The sequence below is a fragment of the Zootermopsis nevadensis genome, unplaced genomic scaffold, assembly GCF_977971745.1.
Source record: "Zootermopsis nevadensis isolate Lab colony 2312 unplaced genomic scaffold, Znev_1.0 Znev_ptg000004l, whole genome shotgun sequence".
Lineage (NCBI taxonomy): Eukaryota > Metazoa > Arthropoda > Insecta > Blattodea > Termopsidae > Zootermopsis > Zootermopsis nevadensis.
The window spans coordinates 6148861-6166786 of NW_028259136.1; the positions used below are offsets into that span (position 1 = coordinate 6148861).

A 17926-nucleotide genomic window follows, 5' to 3' on the forward strand; every position below is an offset into this window, starting at 1 on the left:
CAGAAGTAAGCATTTCTCTTTGCATGCTGATTCAAACCCGAGTGAGATTTGAGGTTATAAAGACAGTGAGTGTAAATAAATATGGCTGTCGTCTGGATTGCTGTGTTGTGAATCTGGAATATGTTTACCGACGTTTCAGAGGTGCTTGCTGCCTCCATCATGAGGGAGATCGCCCTGATACTACTGATCAGATGGATTAATGTTTATATTTGTTTCCAAATGAACAAACAAACAAACAACACATCAAATAAATTTAGAATTTGTTAGTGATTAGTACGAACTTAAATATTACGATACAGAACACCAAGCTGACATTTAAAGATGCGATACGAATGTCTAAAAAGTACAAAAAAAAATTTCACTGAATTTCGTGGAATCATTTGTAACGGTTTATATGAAACTCAGTAAAACAACAAATCGAAGATATGAAATAATTGTGGATTTAAAGAGAGAGCAAGTTAAAAAATGCATCGTAACGAAATTAACAAGAATAATCAGGGGTAACACAAAAATATAACTTTTAAAAATACATGACGTTTCAAAGAATTTTGCGCCAGAGTTTTTATAATCATTAAAGTGTAATATGATAAAAATTAGTGCAACACGATGTGAAACAATAAGGAATACACTTTTTGTAGAAATTAATTAAACGGCTGTACTATAATAACTATTGATACAATTAAAATTGGCAACCAAATCATACATCACTGAACTGAGAAACTAGTATTATAGGTGGATTTAATAAACATACGACGCTTGTGCGCTGTGAGGCCCAAAATTTTCCAGGATGATTCAATAGCACAGACTGTATCAAAATACAAAATACACGAAATAAATATTCGACGCAAGTTATTTCATTCAAGAAAGGTGGCATCCTTGCTCTGTCCATCGAGTTCTCATGCTGTAATATTTTCAGGAAAGACTTTGTCTCCTTCTGAAGACAGAGATTGACTGCATTCATTTTTTGTTACTAAGTGATTCAGTGTCCTTTAAGAACAAAAGTTGAAAAAAATTGCGCCCACTACTTAGGCCATAACTTCAAAGTTTGTTCTATAGAACGATCTTAAAAGTTTCATAATTCAATCTCCCCAGACCTTTTCCTTCCCCTGCTGCATTAGTCTCTTTTATTGAAAATCGATAAATTCGCCCAAGAATATCAATCTGTGTTCAAACAGTGTTAATGGAAATCCAGCGATCAGGACACAAAGCCCTTCGTGACAGATGGAAATTATTCCACGAAACAAAAACTGCCTCAAATGTTTTCAAGCAACCATCAAAAATACCGCGACGCGAAAATCTATTTAAGATTTAAATTAAGTTTATGAAATTAAATAAGTAGATGTCACTTCGACCTTCTGAAGCCCATGGCTTTGTCATCGTCTCTCCTTTTCCTTCTGACATTCACACTTCCTCTCATTCGCAGGTTTCATCTGGTCATCTACCATCCCGCATTTGTTGAGCCATACCAATTTCCTTTACTCAAATTTTCTTTCATTACTCCCATAACATCCATTCCTCGAATAATAATCTCACTGTGAAGATCACTGTCTTCTGGGATGCTGCGTGGTACAGTCCAGTAGAAATTACCAACATTTCAGAGGTTCCTACTGCCTCCATCATCAGAGCGATGATGAGTCTAAGCAAACACCTCTCAAACATCGGTAAATTTCTACCAGACTACAAGATGAAACGTCCCAGAAGAGTCAATTTTGTGTACTAGTCGGCGTCAGAAACAAATCCCTAAAAGCAATATCAAGGACATTTACCCTGGACCATTTACCAAAGTCGCTAACTTCCGCTCCGTTCGACTCAATAGCCTATATATATCATTTATCACGTGTTCTCAGTTAGTTTATCTTACAATGCAATGAATTTACACGTTCACAAAAAGAAATTGTCACATATTTCAACCTCTAACTTCTCACATCCTTTAATTCTATAATAAAAATTGATAAGGGTTCGGGAAAACGTCTTTTGGTCTCCTGGACAAGTGTTTCTCAACTTCCCACGTACCACGGACTTCGTTTCCAAAATAATTCATACTTCTGAATAAATACAATATCGACTAACTAAAATACAGACAAAAAGTGCAGTTTCTTCTTCGTATTCTTTATCCAAGGCACAACTTGCGGACCCCGAGCTGAGAACCACTGTCCTGGACAGTAACAACGTAATGAGATTGACATTTTGAGAGTATATGTAAATGATACTGGGCCGTTTGCTGGCTTTCAGCTCAAATGGAGAATCCTCTCAGGACGACATCACTTTGCCCTGGGCAGTTCCACAGAAGTACTGCAAATAATCCAAAAACCTTCCCCGAGGCATAGCAAATTACTAGAAACGTGACATAGATCCGCAACTTCGAAACTCAGAGTCAGTTCACGTGCCACATACTGTCAGCAATACGAGAATCTGTTCTGTTAAAATAAATTATGCATCTACATTTATGAACAGAATGTACTCATATCGCCTTCAGACGAAATCAGCCAATTATCGCAACAAACTATTTTTAGGCAACAAATATAAAAGGAAAGATACTCATTCAGAAAATTGTGGGATTAGAGAAAATATGGAGGACATCGGAGTAGATAAAAGGATAATATTAAAATGAATCCAAAATATATACGTGTTGATGGCGTGGATTCGATTAAGATGGATCAGAATTACGTGAACCGGCTGGTTCTTGTAACCCTGAGGGTTGTACAAAGGGCTAAGAATGTTTTAACTAGCTGAGCACAGACACTGAGGAAAATTTTAACGCCGAACTTCATCAATTTCGGATGCATCAAGTACAAAGTTTAACTCTGTCTCATGGACAAATATCCCGTAATATTTACACGGAGAGAAAAAACACAACAGAAATTTACATTAACGTATAACTGTGGCTTTTGTGCAAAAAGGTACTTACGTTGAACAGCAAATACCAGTAGTGCCCGTCTGCTTCGCCCAAGACACCGGCTATTTCCCAGATCCCTGCAAGAAAAATGATGATAGTAAGTTAAAATCGGCTACGACCACTTCGTTATAGATGCACTAAAAAATTAATTATTTAAAATCATACCATTCTACGCTACATGAAGTAAGCAGTTGAGAAAGTGTCATTATATAACCGCAGAATCAATAAAATATCACAATTAAAATAAAAACTCCTAATAACACAAATATAACCAAGAAACTTGCATCGCCCACATCTTAATCCAAAATAAGAGTTCAGAGCTGACAATATATTTCCTATGTATCAGTCGCAAGGGAAATTAAAACCAGGCGGTCCCTAATGAAACTCCATATCCTTCGTGTTCAATGCCATAAACAGGAGTGGGCATTAGAAGTGCGATGATATTTAAGCTGAGGCTCACGTTCGTGGTTGTCCGCAAATGTGGACGGTTTCACGAACCCAAACAGCACGATCAATCTTCTTGGCCGTGTGGTCTAGCGGCTCGCTACAGTGTCGGTAGTGTAGCTGTCTGTACACATCGGCAAGTCACTCCCGAAGTCAATGCCGCAGAAGCGGAGTGAGTAAGTAGTTCGGACGTTCCATCAGGGTTACCAAGAACTGACACGTCGAAAAGTAACGCGGCCTCCCGCATCGCGATGGCTGACTGCATACAAATGGCGGCCAACATATAGCAAAGCTCGGCTCGAGTTTCTTCACCGTGGCACACCTGGTAATTGCTATTTCTGGGTTTCGTAGCAAATTGCAGATATCACGGCCGTGATAGGCGTAGTTGACCACGGTTAAATGGCATTCACAATTTATTAATCAACAGTCAGATGAAACAGTATCAATAAACGCACTCTTACATAACTTAAGTAATCCACGTTTAAGGGGCAAAATGGCTGATTTAACAAAGTGCAACGTACCCCCGGGGGTACGCGAAGACATCTTAGGGGGTACGTGAAATTTAAAAAAAAAATATTATTTTATGATAAACACTGAATAATCAGTAATGTAATTTAATTAATTTATTTTAGATGTAGATTATATACTATGTATAACTTGAATTATACACCAACAACTTTGGGGGTACAAAGTTGAAGATATTATATCTGGGGGTACGCGAAGACATCTTAGGGGGTACGTGAAATTTAAAAAAAAATATTATTTTATGATAAACACTGAATAATCAGTAATGTAATTTATTTAATTTATTTCAGATGTAGATTATATACTATTTATAACTTGAATTATACACCAACAACTTTGGGGGTACAAAGTTGAAGAGAAATTATATCTGGGGGTTATTTTTTTTATTTAGTGTTCTGTCTGATGACAGGTCCATATGAACAGGATCCTTCCATCCTTTTCACGGACTGGGACCTGTTCATATACGTTCTTGGCAGATGATCCAGAAGTGGTTTGCCATTGCCTTCTTCTGTGTGTGAATGGAGTAATTGTTGGGATGCCACGGAGAAACCGGGGAAGCCCCCGGAGGAAAACTCCGTGTTGCCTAGACCACGGCCTTGCCCAACACAAGTTATAAATTCGGGCACCGCCGGGAATCGAACCCGAGACCCCAGGATTCCAAGGCCAGCGTTCTAACAGCTAGACCACCTCATCTTATTATTATTTAGTGTTCTGTCTGACGACAGGTCCATATGAACAGGATCCTTCCATCCTTTTCACGGACTGGGACCTGTTCATATACGTTCTTGGCAGATGATCCAGAAGTGGTTTGCCATTGCCTTCTTCTGTGTGTGAATGGAGTAATTATTGGGATGCCACGGAGAAACCGGGGAAGCCCCCGGAGGAAAACTCCGTGTTGCCTAGACCACGGCCTTGCCCAACACAAGTTATAAATTCGGGCACCGCCGGGAATCGAACCCGAGACCCCAGGATTCCAAGGCCAGCGTTCTAACAGCTAGACCACCTCATCTTATTATTATTTAGTGTTCTGTCTGACGACAGGTCCATATGAACAGGATCCTTCCATCCTTTTCACGGACTGGGACCTGTTCATATACGTTCTTGGCAGATGATCCAGAAGTGGTTTGCCATTGCCTTCTTCTGTGTGTGAATGGAGTAATTGTTGGGATGCCACGGAGAAACCGGGGAAGCCCCCGGAGGAAAACTCCGTGTTGCCTAGACCACGGCCTTGCCCAACACAAGTTATAAATTCGGGCACCGCCGGGAATCGAACCCGAGACCCCAGGATTCCAAGGCCAGCGTTCTAACAGCTAGACCACCTCATCTTATTATTATTTAGTGTTCTGTCTGACGACAGGTCCATATGAACAGGATCCTTCCATCCTTTTCACAGACTGGGTCCTGTTCATATACGTTCTTGGCAGATGATCCAGAAGTGGTTTGCCATTGCCTTCTTCTGTGTGTGAATGGAGTAATTGTTGGGATGCCACGGAGAAACCGGGGAAGCCCCCGGAGGAAAACTCCGTGTTGCCTAGACCACGGCCTTGCCCAACACAAGTTATAAATTCGGGCACCGCAGGGAATCGAACCCGAGACCCCAGGATTACAAGGCCAGCGAACAAAAAAGGTTGAATACCACCGATCTAGCACAGAATTAAAGTTCCGCTAAGAATAAAAATTAAATATCAAAATTCCTCCTACTGAATACGTAGACCGTATTAAGTCGTCATTATGAATAAGGTAACAACTTAAGTCGGACACCGAGTTTATTTGTCAAGCGTGGTTACCTTCGGCTCATCATATTTAAAAAAGCTAAGAAACATATTTTTTGAGCCAGACAGCACGGTAGTATAATTACTAGGGGCTGGACAACGGGGTTTCAATTTCCGGCAGGGCGTGGTGCTCAGTTAAACAGCAGGGACAGCCTTACTTTCTACTGTGTACAGTCTATCGTTTTCTGATATTCAGTATCATATTCTCGTTCGAGAAATTCTGAAAGACACAGAATAATATAATCGGATTACATGCCTTGGCTGGAAATTCAATTAGATTAACTTACATTTGTAACTAAATGTTGAGATATTATGGAAACAAACTGTATAGTTTTTCTGTAAAGCGTTTATAAAACAAAAGAACTTTATTGAAACCTAAAATTCTTAACATATAAACATGGTATTTGAGGTTCTCGTGAAAATATCGATATTTGTCTTCTGGGTTGCAACGCTGTGTGGAATTGTAGGTAGAGACCGAACGTATCGGAGGAATGCAACGCTGAAGATGAAGATCTGAAGACGATGTCAACACATTCTTCCGGAAAGTTGATTTCCAAACGAGTCCACACGGTGTTACGTATCGCGTTTACGCGTGTAACTGTTCCGGTCTCTTGGTTCCATCTGATTTATGGTTAGGATATGAAACAAGTTATTAGGCCCGTATTTTACGTCACACAACAGCCTTAACTATTAAATAACAGTACAATAGTTTACCAAGAGCCGTGATAGCTCAGTCAGTATAGTGACTAGCTACGGGCTGGACGAACGGGGTTCGATCCCCGACGGGGGCAGAGGATTTTTCCTCTAGCCTCTGCGTCCAGACCGGATCTGGGGCCCACCCAGCCTCCTCTACAATGGGTACCGGGGTCCTTTGCCGGGGGTAAAGCCGGCCGGGGCGTGATGCTGACCACTCACCCCCATCTAGTGCCGAGGTCAAGGAAGAGAGGAGCTATACCTCCACTCACCCCAAACGCCTACATGGCGTATAGTGGGACAAACTTTACTTTACTTACAATAGTTTACCCCTCAAATTCCTTTCCAATTTCCACACCCTCGCTCACCCCCCACAACAGATGGGTGGATCCAATTCCATGGAATTTGCCTAACTTCGTATTGATTACTAAAGTCACGAATATTATTTGCAGTCATTTCTCAATTTACGTGGTCGATGCTTCTGAAAACGTCGCGTAGATGAAGAGAATTAGACCCACGCGGACATTTTCTTCAACAGATTTACACAGAAAACGCTTAAATGTAAGACTAGTTACTCCCTTACACTGTTTACGCTACAGTCCCCCTTCAGTACCCAAAAGACTAATTGTCTTGTTTATTATGCCCGAAACAACACGCTTAAATTGTTTAAGCACAATTATAATGCTTTTCATGAGATGGTAAAGTTTCGTCATATTGTGATATAATAAATATATATTTTAAATCTTGTCCGTCTAATCACAATAAATTCTTATTAAATATTAAAATATTACAATAATTAACATTTAAAATATTTAAAATATATCAAATGATGTTCTTTATCGAAATATTTGATGGTCCAATGTAAATCGAATATTTCGATAAAGAACATCATTTGATATATTTTAAATATTTTAAATGTTAATTATTGTAATATTTTAATATTTAATAAGAATTTATTGTGATTAGACGGACAAGATTTAAAATATATATAATGCTTTTCTTCACTGCTGTATGTTGTCATTAACGACTGCTGCTGAAGCCTTCATCAATATGCATTTCACCCTGAAGATGGAGGCAATACGTTACTCCGAAACAATGGTAACCACCTATGGCGTTAGGACCCATAATACCACAATTGATTTCAAAATGCATTATTGTCAATCTATATCCGTTTCTTTAGTTACTATGGAATATGGATTTAATTATAATGTTCGTGTTAATTCGTCAGCTGCCATAGTCACACCGTATCAAAGACAGAGTAAAGCATCGTGTGTTACGTATTACAGTGATGTGTCAGAATTATTTGCGAAAATCACTTGTTGGAGCGGTAAGCAACGCATTGTGTGAACTAGTCACGGAAACACGAAGCGTTAGCTGTGATGTAAGCAATTTATATTAACTAGAGCAGAGCGCTCCTTTCGGAGCTCCTCGGGAGGGGGGGGGGGTTGCGTTTTAAAATTTTGAGTAAGAAACTAAACCAACCCCCCGAATTGGGGGTTAAAACACTTGACTAACTCCCTTCTGGGGGGTTAGTTTAGTGTCTTACTCAAGTCATTTGTTTACTTGGCATTGTTGTGGTGGTACAACAATGTCGAGTAAACAAATATAACGTAACATTGTTTGATTACGTAATTATTTGGCTACAAATTGTTTGACTACAAATTGGTTGACGACAACGGGGAATAAGAAATTTTTATAGTAGAACTAGAGCAGAGCGCTCCTTTCGGAGCTCCTCCGGGGGGGGGGGGGGGGGGGGGGTAAAGTTTGTAAAACGCAACCAACCTTGTGTAAACTCCCCCCCCCCGAATGGAGGGTTAAAACACTTGACCAACCCCCCCCCGAGGGGGGGTTGGTCAAGTGTTTAAAAAGCGTTTTAAAATCTTAAGTAACACACTAAACTAACCCCCCCTTCGGGGAGGTTAGTTTAGTGTCTCATTCAAGTGTTTTAACCCTTGAGTAAGAAACTAAACTAACCCCCCCGAATGGGGGTTAAAACACTAAACTAACCCCCCACATCGGGAGTTAGTTTAGTGTCTTATTCAAGTGTTTCAACCCTTGAATGAGCAGTATGACTTGAATGTTTACTCGGCATTGTTGTGGAACACAACAATGCCGTGTAAACAAATATCTGTTGGCATTGTTGATGACGTCATTTTTTGACGACAAATTGGCTGACGACAACGAGGAATCACAAATTTTTATAGTAAAAAAAAAGATTACATGGCACAACTGAAAGTATTTTAAAATTCCATTGTCACCAGATTCCATTATTGTATAATCATATTCATATTCCGAAGTGAAAGCTGAGTGACAGCTTATAAAAATCTATAAAAGAGAGCGGGCCAATTAAGCCAGTGAACGTATTCTAATAATTTTAACAAAAATAGTGTATCACTCTTTCAGGAATTAAAATGGACAACATTTCTAAGAAGTGGGGTGTTTCATAATTAACCTTAACTTAAAGACTTAGCCTATGTGTGCTCTTTCAAGTTGATCGATAGCTGTTCGATAATTCTCGCAAACGCTGTTAACTGTATTGTCTGGCAATGGCAGTGATGACCTTTCGTTTTTAGTCCCATGTGGACCAGAATTAAGAGTGCACTCAGCACCACGCAACAATGAAAAGAGGCTGTTGTCCGTTTGATTCAATTATTGTTATAAAATTGTGTAGTATGTCAACGTTTAGAAGACAGTCTGTGTCTGAATATAGAGATAAAGTTAGTCTTCGAAACGTTGTCATTTGTCTCTCAACACTGACAGGGCTGAACGCCTGCAAAAGTTTCAAGTCTTAGATGATTAAATTATTGTTAGGCTTCGTGTTCACTAACGAGATATAAGTTCACAAAGCAGCCGGATCTAATTGCAAAAAAATTGTGTTCGTCCATTTTCCGCAGAGAAAATTTCCACTTAGAATTCGATTGGATGAATTTTCGGTTGACACATTTTAATATATAACTCCGGTAATGTATGATGGTTGCATCACTCCGAAGACCGTCAACGGGATCTGAACTCGTGATACACACAGTAACACGTCACAATTCGGACAAATAAAATGGTAGAAGTGGACCACATTACTAAAAAGTCCGATTAAAACAGCATAATTATATGTAAATATTATTAAGTCGTACTTCATAAAACGTTTTCCTCGGGGGGCTTCCCCGAGTTCTCCGTGGCATCCCAACAATTACTCCACTCTCACACACAGAAGAAGGCAATGGCAAACCACTTCTGGATCATCTGCCAAGAACGTATATGAACAGGTCCCAGTCCGAGAAAAGGATGGAAGGATCCTGTTCATATGGACCTGTCGTCAGACAGAACACTAAATAATAATAATAATAATAACTTCATAAAAACAAGCAAATTTATTCACAATACAACAACATATGTTTACTTAGATGGTGTTGAGAACAAATATGACGAAGATAACCGAATAGACAGTGGGAAATTGGTGAGATTTCAGATTTTCGTGGGGGTGAATTTGAAAATATCAACACGAATGTTACACATTGTATTCTCCTGAAAATTTACAGATGTTTCAGAGGTACTTAATACCTCCATCATCGCGGTACTGATAAAAAAAATATAATAAATTCTCTTTTAAGGAAAATCTAAGTTCTGCGTAAATAAAACATAAAAATAAGGCAGTCCTTATTAGTGAGGTTTCACTGTAACTCGATGGGGTAGATTCTGTGAGAAGCCTGTAGTGCGCTCAGTTTCTCAAGAATTTCCTCGTCTGTTATGAAATTACAGACGGTTTATTGCCGTATTCACAAAAGCCCCCCACCGACCCCTATTTAGAAATGATATTTATTAGGTTGAATATGAAATTGAAACCACGCAGGGCACTGTTTATGCAGAAAAGAGAGACGATAAATACTTCCTGATTATGTATACTGAACCTTTAACGACAAAACCCTCAACAATAATTCTCTTTGGTTGACATCAAATCTCATCATCAGGAAACAAGGAAAAAAAAACTCCGTAACAAGTGAAACACGAGTCCGTAGAGAAAGAAAGTGAAATACCCCTGTAGCAGGGCCTAGAATCCAACATTCAGACACAACAAAATTAAATTCCAAGGCACGATCTCAGCCGTGCATCAGAAAAAAACACAACGTGACATATGAGACAATACTTCTGTGGTTTTCTAGAGACCCAGGTTCAAAATATCGGTGCCGGAGATCAGGTATCCTGATTTTAATCAGTATCTTCGTGCTACGATATTTTCCTTCTACATCCCTTCCAATTCATTGCTCATTAATAGCATAATCCGACGAGATATTGTACTCGATGCTGATAGTAGACCTGAAAAAAAAATACATTTTAACTGCACAGACGGTAGCCTACTGACGCCTAGTGTTACGTCACAAAGCTCCAGAAAAAGATAGTAACTCGTTTCTCTCACTCGGGGGACGCGTCATTTCAAATTGAACAGTACGCATTCATAAAACAAACAGCGCTCCACTCACTAACTTACCTTTTATTTCGACGTTTACGAGGTGCGATCGGAAAGTTTACAGACTGCGCCTATAAAAACCCGTACACTTATCTCAGGTATTAAATTCATCCATCACCCTCGAAGTAGTTCCCCTGGGAGTGAACACAACGATCCCAGCGCCGCTGCCAAGCCTGGAAGCAACCCTGAAAATCTTTCTTTGTCAGCCTGTCAAGCACCATCTTCGAGGGTGATGGATGAATTTAATACCTGTGATAAGTGTACGGGTTTTTATACGCGCAGTCTGGAAACCTTCCGATCGCACCTCGTATACGACGTGTCTCGTTTATAATTCTGTTTCCTAAACCATTCGTCTGTTCTTTGTAACGTCTGTTTATAAAAACAGTTGAATCGCTACCCAAAGATTTAACTGCAGTGGATTTATGTGTGTTGAAACGAGTACCCGTAACGTGTGAAGGGGTTCATTTATACTGTATTTTACAAGAACAATATAAAGTAGTAATTTCTCCTGTAACGCGTATTTCAAAACCCGAATATGTTTTAAAGCTATTGATTTATAAGAGAAAGCTGTTTCCATTAACGCGGGTGCATGTTTGATATAACGCGATCGATATAAATCAAAATAATGAAATTCAGAGAAGTTAAACACAAACGCAAGTATGGAAAACTTGTAATGCAGATTTTTAATATGCCAGTCTCCTGGCCGAGATATGAACCTGGGATCATCTGAATAAAAAAAAACGCATGAATGCCAACCAATGAGTCGCGACTTTTGTTAACATGTAACGGAAGATATTTAAATCACATAAATCAAAGAACGTTTACTCCTGTATGAAAGTTATAATATTCTTTACGGCCCTTCTCGATGGTTTAATGTTTCTGAGCGTAGGAGTTGGAGGATATTTGTAGCAGATTTATGGATCGTAAATTAGTAATAAGTCGAGATGAAGCTTTCAAGGTTTGTGTTACGTTTAATTCAGTACTTGTATGAGTCGAGACGTGGTTTTCGACCGACAGGCGCTGGAAAAAAAGAACCAGTTATTTAAAGACTTGAACTCTGACATTTAACGTCTCGTGAGTATCGTTTTATACCACACAACAATTTTCCATACGACAGTAAATAAAGACCTGTAATTAAGAATTCCAAACGTGGGTACACACTTTGTGACAAAACTGAGCTTATGAATATTCGTTTACATTACGGGATCTACATTCTACGATCTGTAGTCACATTCCCCCCTTTTTATGGCGACTCACATATCCTTCGTTTATAAATGACGGCAAATTATTAAAGTTAATTGAAATTTATTAAAAATGCTACAAAATTACTGCAGGAAACAGAGTCACATATTAGTAATTTTATTTTACGAAGTATTTTGCTATTTTTATAATTAATTATACAATTATAATTAAACATTTAATTGAAGATGTATAATAACTATTCATTTATTCATACCATCACTAATACTTTGCCCTCCTACACATTACAGTTGTTATTAAAACCAAATGGGCAAAGCGGTTGTGTGAGTGTCTATTGAACACTCTCCAAAATGAATTTAAACTTCGATAGATCGAAAATGAAATAAAACAGGAGACGGCTCGCAATCTAGTGAGAAAGTATCGTGATGCAAAAACCAATAACTCAGGGATTAAAAAGTTCCTAACAAAATTCTTGGCGTAAATTATCCGGAAAGTTTATAAGAAATATATCCTGACTTTCGTAAATCACGAAAGGGAGACAGGTTAACAAGTTCATAGAATAACAGTGTTCTTTAACAATTGTTCAAAATGAAAGTAACCTCAAACGTAAGCTCTTTTTCGTACAATTTATGTATTTCTGTCCGTCACGAAACGGCAGCTTTCTCGAATTATACCTTCCTATAACAATGATTGGAAGTCAAAGTTTCTGAATGTATTCTGCGCGATTTTTTTATCTGGATAGTCATTTGTTATCAATACACATTTACTGTTCACAGGGCCAACGCCCTACCGTACACGAAGCATTCTCAAATAACATGACGTCTGAGAACCACGTGGTCAGGATTAGATACCGTAGTCAGTCACTATAATAATTGAGTTACCGCGTCCCCCATACACAAACCCATTCGTTCCATAATTTTATGTTCCAATGTCAATAAGGGAGAATCTTGAGGGAAGACGAATGCATTAATTTTCCATTTAAAACAAACATACCTAATTGAAAAAAACATGGCATTACATTTCTTAAATTAAGTTCAGGTACTAGTTTGAGCTTTTATAAAATAAGTTGTTTTATGACTTGTAAAAAGCTCTTGTCCAGAGTTTCACCTCTCATTTAAAATATATCGAATTTCCTAACAGATTTCACTGTGCAGACCGTGAGGAGATCCAAATTCAGCGCCTAATTTATTAAAAAAAAAAGACAGCTAAAGGAATAATATTCTGAGAAAGTTAAGAGAACTTTCTCCGTGTTACTTCTAAAGAAGATTAAATACAAATTATTAATCTCGCAAAATTAAGCAGGCAGCATAATAACAGGTCAATATGTTATGGGCTAAATGACGTTAATAGTTTTAAAACTTTAAATATGCCTAATATAGGGGGGGAGTACAAAAATAATTTTCGCTAATTGTCCCAAAACCTTACTAATTTGTCCATAGCTGACGTAAATCTTTGTACAAAACATATTCCATACATAAAATTTCCCCCAAAGGTAATGACATATTAATTATTCTTAGAAATATCAACTGCATGGTTTTACCTCCCCCATGGAATTTCTTGTTGTAATTGGGTGAAAGACTACCCGTAACTTGAATAAAATTTTTGGATATTATCCATCGTCTAGTAAATATAAAATGTAAAACGACGTTTCGGAGATGGGACTCTATCTCCGTCTTCAGGTTCCTACAAAGTTGGGCCCACTAGATAGAGCTAATCCCTATCTCCGGAACCTGAAGACGGAGATATAGTCCCATCTCCGAAACGTCGTTTTACGTTTTATATTTACTAGACGATGTATAATATCCAAAAATTTTATTCAATTGACTCTTCACCATCGTCAAGAAGTTTTAGATTTGATATACCCGTAGCTTGTTTCACTTAATATCCATTTATAAAAAATTAATTATAAAATTCAAATAATCTCTGGTTCTAAAATGGTGGTTATAGTTTAATATGAACACGTATTCTGTAGACATGCATCTATAAACCACTAATTGTTTTGTTTTATTACATCTTTCATTTCTAAATGTTTTTGTGCATTCGGTTATCAACACGTGTATTGCCGCCAATTTTAATTTTAATGCAAACGTTTTACGAATCAAAAATTAAGAAGTGCAAGGGATGTTCAAGGGACCTTATTACACATAACGCAATGAAAACAACCGAAGTATGATGCATGAGTAGTCAAAAGAAACGTAAACAATAGACGAGAAAAAGAAATTGAGAGTGTTTTATATGGTAGACATATATATATAAAACAACAGAACATTATAACGCCAGGAATAGAATACAGTTTATTCTATATGTTATAACATTAATTTCTGGGAATTTCATTGCATTAAGCCACATAGCCGTTTCATTTTATAATTCCTCTTTACTCTCATGAACAGCAGAGACAAAGACTTCCCTCAGCGTTTCAGTGGACACAGCCGCAGACATTTACAGACTTTGAAGCAGAGTGGAAATTTCTGTTCTACGGCAATGTACGTTAACACAACTTAAGTGGCTTCCTTTGTTCTGCAAAACACCTTTACAAGGGAAAAGAAAGTGAAATGTTCCGTGGTTTTTAATAAAATTAAAACTGGAGTTTAATTATTTACCTTCATATGAGTGCATCTTACGTTATCATTTGCTAACACAGAACTTCTCCCGTTATTCATTTAATTTTTGTCTGTTCGCTCTTCGTTTGTTATGCTAAAAAACGTACGAGGTTCGAGAAAATAAGACCAAATCAGCAACGTTAATTTTAGAACTCAGGCGATTTCACAGATAAAGGCGAATAGAACAAACACTTTACTTATGCGTCTTGCTTTCCTGACAAATTACTTGGTTTGCTTTCGGAGATGCAGTGTTGCATTTACCAGTTAACATAATTCAAGAGCGGAATTTAAACGCTTTGAGTATCTACCGAGTTGATCGGTAATGAGACAGCACTTAAACTCTAAAGGGTACCACCTACTTTAACATCCCATAACTCTTTTCAATTTATCCCGTGTACATATATGGATTCCATATGATCCATTAGTTCCTTAAACATCGTAAACCGGTTCATCGCGGACATGGACATTGGTCGTGTTTTCTTTTCGGTACGGACAAATTTCGCGACTAAAGACGTTAAAATTTGTGGAGTTCCTCCTGCTATGGATATTAGACTCATTTTTAACCGTACTGTGTTTCAAATATAATACCTCCATCCTTCTTATCCAAACGTGAACATCCTCACATCGTTGCGACGCGTTCTTCAGAAACGTTTGTAAACCACCTACAAGACAATACGGCTTAACCAACCGGAATGCCACATTTTTCCTTGTAATGCCTCTATCACACTCTTTCGCTTCATCGGTTTCTCCAAATTTCTTCTCCCACTGCTTTCCCTCTAGCTACTTCGCGAAGAAGCCTTCCTCATCGGTTAGCTAATTAAGTAGTAGACAGGAGCTAATAACCATAGCAGCTGATGCACCTTTAAACCTGCTACTAGTTAACCAACCAACCAAAATGGTTTGCATCCTGAGCCGCTGCTTGCCAAATTACATCTCTTACCCCCACTGAACTCCAATCATCTGATCTCCCTTTCCTTCCCCATCGGCCTACATTTACCCTGGAGGTCGCAGGTGTAATATTTTCCTAAACTTTGTAAACACTTTCAACATGCGACGCAGATAAATCCCGAAAGCCTATGATATACGTCAGTTGAGTAATTTAATGGCCACTCTCGTCTGATTCGCCATTACGTAAAGTGCACGACACTCACTAAATGCAGAAAAGGAGGGTTTATAGGTTTCAGCCGCGTCCCGTGTACATTTTCCAAGATGGAATTAAGTTTTAGTTAATCAACCTGTGAGTTTTCCAGCAGCTGACAACGGAGAAATAGACAGCGTTGTTCTGGTTGTCTGTGGAGTAACGCACGTCTTCAGCCCCCTCCCCCCCTCACTTGCTAATCCTGCCCTAAATGTACCGTCAATTGTATCCTGGTCACACACGTCTAATCTCGTCTGTAGTATGTTGCAGACGATCGCGAACAGAACCCACTGTCAAAGTAATCTAATTCAGGGAAGTTTCTCATTTGTCCTTATACGTCAAGAATCACACGCCTTCTAACAAGAAGGTTCTGTCAGACAGTTTAAGCCAGGGGTCCTCAACCTTATACAGATCTGAGACCACTTTCACTCTTCTTTAACGACGCGCAGGATGAAATCATCTTAGAATTGTTTGCGTACAAATTTAAACACGCTGCATTTCGTTTATCATTATCTATCATCATCATCATCATCATCATCATCATCATCATACTTTTTATAAAAAATTAATGTCGGCTGTCTTCGACTGTAATATAATTTCTGCAATCTTCTACATCCGGAAAGCGACATCTTTATCCACAGAGTAACATAACGTAGTCTAGCAAACATTTCACATTGTAGAGTAAATTATTATGTTCTTTATGCCATAATCGTCAAAGAAGACACGAAAAGACACTGAACCACACGTGACAAGCATTTCGTTAACAGAAACATTAAATATTTACGTATAACAAGAGTGAAGTACGAATCGTGATGGGATAACTGCATTGTACAAGACTCGTTAGGATGATTTATGCCTCGCTTGGTTAACATGGGGATGTTTAACAAAAAAATAATTAATTACAGTGTGACGTATCAACATTTTTGCCTATTTTGAGGACAGGAAAATACTAATGAAAACAAAACAAAACAATAAATTGGTTTTAACTGTGTACTCAGCTAACTACTGACCGACAATCTTCTCGGGCGGGATAAATAAAGCTTGCGAGCTGAACAACAAACCTGAGATGTTTACGTCTGACAAAGATAGATTCGTCTACGTAAGAGAACAATTCTTCGTTTGGTGAAGAAGAAGAGACCGGTGAATTCTGTCGAAGAGTGCATTGCCCGCTTTCCGATAAGACGTATTCACGATACAGAACACGTTTCAACATGGAGTAAGACCTGGGCAGAACAACTTTCTGTTTCTGATTAAATGAACCTTAAATAAGCACACACCGGGAAGGGACCAGGAACTCATGCGTATTTATACTTCACTCTTGTCTGTGACGTAACGGGCGAAGATCTCGTGGATCTCATCAGCGATCCGCATGTCCGCCTCCTCCCACATTATATTCGTAGCAGACAGACAGACAGACACAACTCTACAAGTAAAATATTTGCGATACAGTCGATACAGAAGACTTAAGAAGGATTCGATTCTATGACCATCTGTCATACAAGCTCGAAACGCCAACGCATTCCTCCATGGCATTTCATCGTTCGGCTATAAACTTACATTACCTGAGAACATTAGTACAAAATATTTGTAGGGCAGAAATCATCATATGAAGACATGTAACATATTTTTTGAAAATATGGAAAACTTCACATATTTTGGAACGACAGTAGAAAATTAAAATTGTATTAAAAGCAAATGAAGGGCAGATTAAATTCGGAGAATCTTTGCTACCTTGCAATACTTCTCGTCTGATGTCCTAAGACGTATGGATTAAAATATACAAAACTATAATTTTACCTGTCTTTTGTATGGGTGTGAAACGTACGTCTGTCATGCAAAGGACAGAACACAGATTCAGGGCGTCTGAGAACTGATACTGAGGAGACTATTTGGGCCTAAAAGGGAGGAAATTGGAGCAGACTGAAAACGCCTCCATTTAGAATGATGAAACATAGGAGACAGATGGGATGGGCATGTAGCACGTATGAGAGCTGTGCCCAACGGATTTATAACTTTGATAGCAAAACTTAGAAGTAACACGACTACATCAAGATCTAATTTTGATATCAGAATAATATTAAAATGAATCTAATTGAAACAGAGTGATATGTATGGATTGTATGCAGAAGAATTTGGAGACATCTGTCGAAGACCAAAGGAGTAAAATACGACGGTGCGCGTAATTAAAGTGTGGGGCGC

The 17926-nt window shown here is 38.5% G+C and overlaps 2 protein-coding genes across 2 annotated transcripts in view; one reads left to right on the plus strand and one right to left on the minus strand.

Annotated features, from left to right (window-relative positions):
* The window catches only part of LOC110828783 (anillin-like), a 120072-nt gene that overhangs the window by 50290 nt on the left and 51856 nt on the right, over nucleotides 1-17926 (minus strand). Inside the window, exon 2 of the mRNA XM_087342692.1 lies at nucleotides 2909-2973. The gene's annotated coding sequence lies outside the window, so the exon portion shown is untranslated. The remainder of the gene's footprint in view (nucleotides 1-2908; nucleotides 2974-17926) is intronic.
* Nucleotides 1-17926, plus strand: part of LOC110828780 (uncharacterized) — a 66715-nt gene that overhangs the window by 399 nt on the left and 48390 nt on the right. The window lies entirely within an intron of this gene.